This window comes from Hypanus sabinus, unplaced genomic scaffold, assembly GCF_030144855.1.
Source record: "Hypanus sabinus isolate sHypSab1 unplaced genomic scaffold, sHypSab1.hap1 scaffold_480, whole genome shotgun sequence".
In the NCBI taxonomy this organism is placed as follows: Eukaryota; Metazoa; Chordata; class Chondrichthyes; order Myliobatiformes; family Dasyatidae; genus Hypanus; species Hypanus sabinus.
Window position 1 is genome coordinate 125,804 of NW_026781350.1, and position 8,013 is coordinate 133,816.

Below are 8,013 nucleotides of genomic sequence, written 5' to 3' on the forward strand. Positions count from 1 at the left end.
GAGTCTAGGACCAGACGGCACTGCCTCAGAATACAAGGGCGCCCCTTTAGAAGAAAGATAAAGATAAAATTCTGCTATCCAGGGAACTCATTGCTATGGACGGCAGTAAAGGCGGAACAATTGTTTTTTTTATATAGCAAAATTTTCTGATCAGTCAGTGTGTCACAGGCAGAAGGCGGGAAAATGGGGATTGAGGGAAATAATGAAGCAGCACAAGCAACATAAAAGGAGTCAATAGCCCCCCCCCCCAAAGTTTCAGCAAAAATCATCATCGCCCACCACCCACCATGTAAGCAATGGCAATGTCCGTAAAGATAGATGTGCTCAATGGTGGGAGAGCTTCACCGGACATGTACTGGGCCAAACACACCACAGTCTGTAGGAACTTACGTTCAATGACATTGATGTTCCCATACCGAGCCATGAGGCAGCCAGTCGATACACTCGGTATCACATTTACAGAAATGTGTCAAGTTTCCAGCTGTCCTGCCGATCTCCGCAAACTCCGACGAAACCAAAGGCGCCGCCGAGCTTCCTTCGCATTTGCACTTGTGATGGGTCCGGGGAAAACCCTCGGAATTAGGAACACCCGGGGATTTAAAGTTGCTCACCCTCACTGATCCTCCGATGAGGACTGGCTCTTGGACCTCTGGTTACTTCTCCCGTTGCTTCGCTTGCATTGAGTGGGACGTTCACGGGTGGGGTGGAAGCTGGAGGCGAAGTGGTTGACATTGTCGAGCTCAGTGTGAATGCAGGAAGCGGCAGCAATACATTGGTCGACGCAGTTGGGGTGAGTTACCAGGGAAAGTGTGGTACATTGGTTTGGTAGATTGATTTACTTAGGCAACGAAAAGGGAGACATATATGGGACACATGCGGGTGTCCATAACTACCCATTGAATTTGGAGTAAGCGGGAGGAGCAGAAAGAGAAACTGTTGAGGTGAGGACCGGTTCTGCCAGACGGAGGATGGTGATGATAGAGGGATGCTGGTTGGTTGTGTACTTTAGAAATGTGGAGTGTTTTAACGCCCTCTTGATGAGGGACTGGAAATCCATGGAGAAAATGCGACGGTCGGGGCCAGGGAGTCGAAAGTTTGTGAGTTGATCGAGAGCACAAAAAGCTTCGCGAATGTAGGTGGGAAGGGGCTGAATTATGGAGCATAGTTTGGACTGGAGCTGGAAGAACACAGGATAGTGGGGCAGGAACTGGCAGAGACAATGGGCCTAACCAGACATTTAGGCTTATGAATCAAGTAGAAGGTCGAAGGCGGACAGTTCAGGGCAATGGAAACACGAGTTATCCACAGTGAATGGAGGTTCTCCGGAGTTGATGATGTCACTGATAATGCCGGATGCAGTTCTCTGAAGATCCGGTGTCGGGATTCTTCGAGGTGTATGCATCATGATAGGTGTGAAAGTTCCCGCCTAGTCTCAGCCAGTTGGAGGTCAGTCCGCCACTCCAAAACAGCAGCACTTTGTCAGCAGGTTGGATGGTAACTTTGGGACCGGTGCTGAAAGATTAGAGGGCAGTAAATTCAGTGGGGGTAAGGTTCGAGAAGCAGTGAAGTTTCCTAATGTTGAGGCGGTTGATGTCTGCTCGGGAATTAGTGATGAAGACATCCCACAGCAGGCAGATAACCAGCGTGCTGTGTCCGAGAGGACGAGGGTTGGAACCAGAAGAAATCACCCTCAGTGCTGTGTGGTGAATTCTTGCCGATAAGATCTGCTCTGAGACGGAGCTGAATGTGAAATTAATTTTGCCTTCCCAGCAGCAGCTCCTCCTGAAGATCTGAGAAGCTCCAGCAAATTGTTTACGTGTCGGCAGAAATACTACACAGACTAGACACTTAAAATTATATGTTGCGTAGAACGAAGACGATGCATTACGTTTTCCCCGGGGGTGGAGTATTCCGATTAATCCCCACGCGGATAATCATACTGCAGGGAGTGAACAGAATCCGCCAGTTTGTCAAAACGACCGTGGCAGGACTCGAACCTGCAATCTTCTGATGACTTCCATCATTCAAGCACCGAAGTCAGACGCCTTATCCATTAGGCTACACGGCCGTATTCTGCGAGAAAGGCCAAGGGGAACAATGGCGAACACACTGACTGCTGCAAGGCGTTTCCACCTGTAAAATCATTTGCTGACCGAGCTAAAAGTACTCGCCTGCAGTGATTTCATTCCTAGATGAACATTCGACCAGTTGTTGTGTCAATATCTCTCCATGCATTCCTGCTTTGGGCTGTTCAATATTCTGTTTCTGTCACACAGAAAGGAATTGTCAAAGGCACACGTCACTGTCTTTGGCAGCGGCGGTATATTCTGGGATTGGAATCAGTGACAATGGTCCACCACATTCAATACATTGTTGATCGAGTGAACTCGATTTATTTTTAGGTATTTCAGACGTTGGTTTGTTATTCCAGAACCGTGTAGCCATGCACTTGTGTCGGGAAAGCGTTAGGATGTTTGGATCTGCACAGCCGGACGAGCCCTTCAGCGTGTCTGTAATGTGGTAGCTATCAGGTTATTGCATTTGCCCAGTACACAGAAAGACGTCATTCTCTAACTTGATGCCAAATTCCTATAATATCTGTTTACATGAAATCGAGCGATATAATGACAAAGCTACGGAAATTTCATTTAATTCATCTTAATTTATCTTATATTACAACTCAAAACACTCACAGGTTCTTCAAGTTACGGAGCACGGAATCGATCCTTTTGCGTTAGCACGTCCATGGCGTCTGTGTCTGCATTAGCTATTTCCCTGTTTTATGTGGTTGGCACAAATCTCTCTAAACTGTCCATGGCCTCAGGTTTAGCAGATCATTACCTGAACCTGCCACCACAGTTAGTTGCTCTGATTAGATTATCCAAGAGCAAGAATCAGTCTAGAGTCCACAGAATGGTGTGTGTGTGTGTGTGTGTGTGTGGGGGGGGGGGGGTGTTGGTAGAGAAATCAGAGCCTTTTCATAACAAAAGGCTACTTGTTTGACAGTAGTCTCAGGGTTAGCAGATCGTCAACTGAAGCTTTCGGTGTCCACGTTCAGTTGTTCTGATTAGATTATCCAAAAGCAAGAATCAGTTCAGAGTCCACAAAATGGTGTGGGGGTGGGGGGGCGGGTTAGAGATATCAGTCCCAACATAACAAATGGCGACTTGTTTGAGAATGGTCTCAGGTTTAGCAGATCTTCACCTGAAGCTTCCTGTGTCCACATTCTGTTTCTCTGATTAGATTATCCAAGAGTAGACAAACTCGCGGGGGAAACAGAGAGAACTGCTTTGTCTGCTTCCCCTGTCCTTGATCAGACAGTAGTTTCTTTTAGTCAGCAGGGTGTTTTATGAGCCCTTCCTTCTGCCACAGACAGTGTCTTTCTCGGGTTAGCTGTCGTTAAATGCTCCAGTGTGGATGGTGGAGGGTTTTGCTGAGCTGCCGAGTGCTGTAGGGGTCGGAGGGTTTTACAGAATTGGGGAGTGATGTAGGGGTTGAAATGGATTTACGGATGGCGAGGGGTGATTGGGTGTCTCTCTGCCACTGTGGAAAAGTACTTTACTCGTAGTATCAAGGTGGAATTTCTGTCTGTAACGAAATGAAACATATTGTAGCGGAGTTTTTTTTTTGCTAATAATGATCATGCGATATTATACTGAGAGAACCTGAGTACCTGACTGCAGACCGCAGGCCTTACACTGTATTATATCTGCCACCTCATTGCCTGTTCTCCAGACCTGACTGAGACCTTCTGCAGACACCTGGTTTGCTCTCAGCTACCTGTCCTGCACTTACGTTTGTATAATCTGAAAAGCTGGTCACCAGGCCATAAATTCTGATCATTGATCCAGAATCCAGAACTGATTATTCATCCAGATAGTTGATATCTAACATGAAGAGAGGCGTTCTCAATACTGACCCCAGCAACATACCGTTAGTAACCGGCTGCAAAGAGCGTAGGCTCGCATTGTACTGACTCTTTGCTCTTGCCAGTAATCCAACCATCGATCCATGCCAGTATCATTCCTGTAATACCATGACCTGTGATGTTGTTATGCAGACTCATGTGCAAAACCTTGCGAAAGATCATCTGAAAATTCATGCAAACAAGGTCCATTGTCTTTCATTTCTCTATCTTGCTTATTAATTACTCAAAGAATTCCAACAGATTTCTCAGGAAAGATTTCCCCAAAGGAAAACTCATGCGCCTTTAAGTAGACCGAGAAATCATCCTGAAAGGAATCCAAAGTCTTCCCAACCACTGGACCATCTGTTCCATCATGTCCTTTCTTCTTCCTCCCTCCTTTTAAAAGAGTGGAGTGACATTTGCAACTTTCTAGTCCCGCAGAAACTTTCCAAAATCAAAAAAACTCTTGAAAATCATTACTCCTTCTGTAATTGAAACATGAGGAGGCACTTCTTCACTCAGAGGCGGTGAGAATGTGGAATAGGCTGCCAGAGCAAGTGGCTGTATCGATTTCAACAATTCAGTGAATTTGGATGGATACATGGAAGCGACGGGTACGGAGGGATATGGTCCGGCTGGAGATTGCTGGAACTAGACCGTTTACGGGGTTGGCACATTCAGCTACCTATTTCTGAACAATGGTCCAGGAGTCTTATCTACCTTCAGGACTTTCAGCTTCCAAAGCACATTTTCTCCTCAGTAATCGCATCTATGCTCACTTCTGCCCCCTCTGCGCTTTAATTATTGGTATTCGTGGCGAAATAGATGGTAAGTCAGAGTAAGAGGTGTATGGGGCAGGGGTGGAAGTACAAGGTGGTTCATTGATGAAAATGGGAGGGCGTTGGTGAAATAAAATATCTCCTCAGGATATATCTTCTATAACGAAACCAGGATTCAGAACTCCATGACGGCATGTGTAAAACTAATAAGTATAGACAGATAAACTTAATCCAGGGAAATGAAGAAATGGTCACTATAGAAGATTAAGTTAACCGCTCATGTCCCTCCATTGAAAACATCCCCGCGAGGTGAGCAGACAAGTTCCTAGCAAACTGAGAAGTCAGTCCGTTTCGCGATGCCCGAACTTCCAGTTTTACCAGCTTGAGCTGAGAAACAAAAAAAATAATAATTGTTTTTATATGTTGACAAATCCTCCATAGGCGGACAAACGCTGCTTCATCATCAAAGGCCTAGCAATTAATTCAATTAATAAAATTTATATCTAAAGATAAAAACACGAACATTGGACAAAGTAAAACATGAAAGTTGTAATAGAGCTGGTAGAATCAGCAAGATACGATACAAGCAGGAGATGAGCATGAAACATGAGACCATAAGACGTAGGAGCAATTATTGGCTCATCGAGTCTGCTCCGCCATTTCATCATGGCTGATCTAATTTTCCACGCAGCCCCAATCTCTTGCTTTCTCCCTACATCCCTTCATCTCCTGACCAATGGAGAATCTATCAAACACTGTCTGAAATAAACGTACTGAACTGGCCTCCACAACGACCTTTGGCAACAAATTCCGCAGATTCATCACTCTCTGGCTAATCTCATCTTCGTTCCAAAAGGACGCACCTCCATTCAGAAACTGTGTCCTCTGGTTCAAGACTCTCCCATCATAGAACATTCTCTCCACATCCAATCCATCGAGACATTAGATAGGTTTCAATTATGTCACCCATCATATTCTCTCCTTATGATAAGATATTCAATCCTGGAATCATTTTCGTGAACCTCCGTTAAACTCACTTCATGTTAGCCCATCCTTTCTAAGATCAGGGGCCCAAAACTGCTTACAGTATTCCAAGTGAAACCTCGCCAGTACTTTATTAAGCCTCAATATTAAGTCCTTGCTTTTATCTTCAAGTCCTCTTGAAATGAATGCTAAAATTTGATTTTATTTTTCCACCAACAGAGCTACGCAACCTTTTCTGCGTCCCTGTGCGTCCTTTCTAGAAACTTACAAGTATATCGGACACATGCGATCCGCTGGATACTGCAGATGCTGGGAATCCAGTGCAATACAGGGGCTCAGCAGGTCAGGCCGCATTTATGGACGGGATCAAAGTTTTGGGCTAAGACGTTGCATCAGAACTCATGATACGCGGGTTTCTGGAATACCAACAGGCAAGTGAAATATAAAGTAGTGCGATAAAGGGAAAATATGAGAAAATTTACTGCAAGGCTTAAGAAAATTGACCAAGCAGATCTCCATTGTATAGCAAATACATCAAAGGCAATAAACACTTCAGCTACATCAATTGCTTAAGTATTATTTCGGCAAAATTTACTATTTCCCATTCCGATCTGAACATTTTACAAATGAAAAATAGGAACTGAAATGACAAATTAAAAAAAAATATTGTTTGCAAGAAGCCCCCTTAGATTAACACTACCGAGGACAGAAGGAGGAAAAGCTATACAGACTTTAAAAAAAATCACCCAACAGTCTGATAACACTTCTAAAGTACGTACTTGTATATAATAAATAAACAGGATTCAGCACTCCATGACAGTATATGGAAGTCGGCTAAGAAATACAGACCAGAAAACTTAAATGAGAGGCCAGTTCAGAAAAAATAATCATCACTATGGAAGAAAACGTTAACCAGTGTAATTTAATAAAGCAAATTTGGCAGGGGGATGGGAACCGGAGTGATGGGGCTGAGGAAGGAGAAAACTGAAATAAATCCGAGACCGTGTGCAACATAGATGACAGAAAGGACAGGCTGGAGATGAGACATAATCACAGCCACTGGGATGAGTTACAGGACAATAGAAGCTTGGTGCAGTTGCAATAGAAAAAACACATACTGGACTGAAAGTGTGGTATTTGAATGCACGCAGAATAAGAAATAAAATGGCCGATCGTGAAATTCAGCTGCAGGTTGGAAAGTATGACTTTGTGGCCATCTCTTAAACTTGGCTAAAGAATGGCCATTCTTTGGCAGCTGAACTTCCAAAGGTATACGGTGTATCGGAAAGATAAGTTAGTAGGCAGAAGAGGTGAGTGGCCCTGCGTATAAGAAATAATATTAAAACATTCGAAAGGATGACATATGACTGGAAGTTGTAGAGTCTCTGTGGGTTGAGGAAACAACTGGCGAGTAAATGTACCGCAGTGGCAGCTGAATACAGGCCTCCAAACAGCAGCCGGAATGTGGTTTTCAAATTTCAGAAGGAGATTGAAAAGGCGTGTCAGGAGGTCAATGTCATGATAATCATTGGGGATTTTAACATGAAATTTGTTGAATGCCTAAGGGACGGCTGTTTGGAACATCTTGTCACCGAGCCCCTAGGGGATCGGCTGTGCTGGAGTGGGTGTTGCTCAATGATCCGGAGGTGATGAGACAGCTTAAGTTTAAGGAACCCTAAGGGAACAGTGATCACAATAAGACCGAGTTCACTTTGAAATCTGAGGAGGAGAAGCTAAATTCCAACGTGTCGTTATTTCGGTGGAATACAGGAAATGGCAATAGTATGAGAGGGGAAACTGCCAAGGCAGAACGAAAAGGGACACTGGCAGGAATGACTGCAGAACAGCATTGGCTGGAGTTTCTGCGAAAAATGTTGGAAGTGAAAGAGATCTATTTCAAATAAGAAGAAATTTTCGAATGGAAGAAGAACACCACCGTGGCGGACAAATGAAATCAAAGCCAAAGCCAAAACAAAAGTGGCAGCATACAAGGAAGCCAAAGTTAGTGGGAAATAGCGGATTGAGAAGCTTTTAAAAACTTGCAGAACGAAACTAAGAAGGTCATTAAGAAGGAAATGATAAATTATGAAAAGAAGCTGGTGTCTAATATCAAAGAAGATAGGGAGTTATACAAAAAGTATATAAGTATATAAAGGGTAAAAGATATAGATATAGGTAAGATATAAAGGGTAGCTATAGGACCAATGGAAACTAATGCTGGAGTTATAGTAATGAGGGCCGAAGAGATGGCAGAGGAAATGAATATCTTGCATCAGTCTTCACATTGGAAAACGTCTGCAGTATACCAGATATTCAAGAGTGTCAGGGAAGTGAGGTATGTGC

At 44.0% G+C, this 8,013-nt stretch overlaps 1 non-coding gene across 1 annotated transcript; it reads right to left on the reverse strand.

Annotated features, from left to right (window-relative positions):
- Window positions 1-1,976: 1,976 nt before the first annotated feature.
- Window positions 1,977-2,068, reverse strand: trnar-ucg (transfer RNA arginine (anticodon UCG)). The gene is given in 2 exon segments: window positions 1,977-2,012; window positions 2,032-2,068. It is a non-coding gene; the product is annotated as a tRNA-Arg (tRNA).
- Between the last annotated feature and the right edge of the window lie 5,945 nt (window positions 2,069-8,013).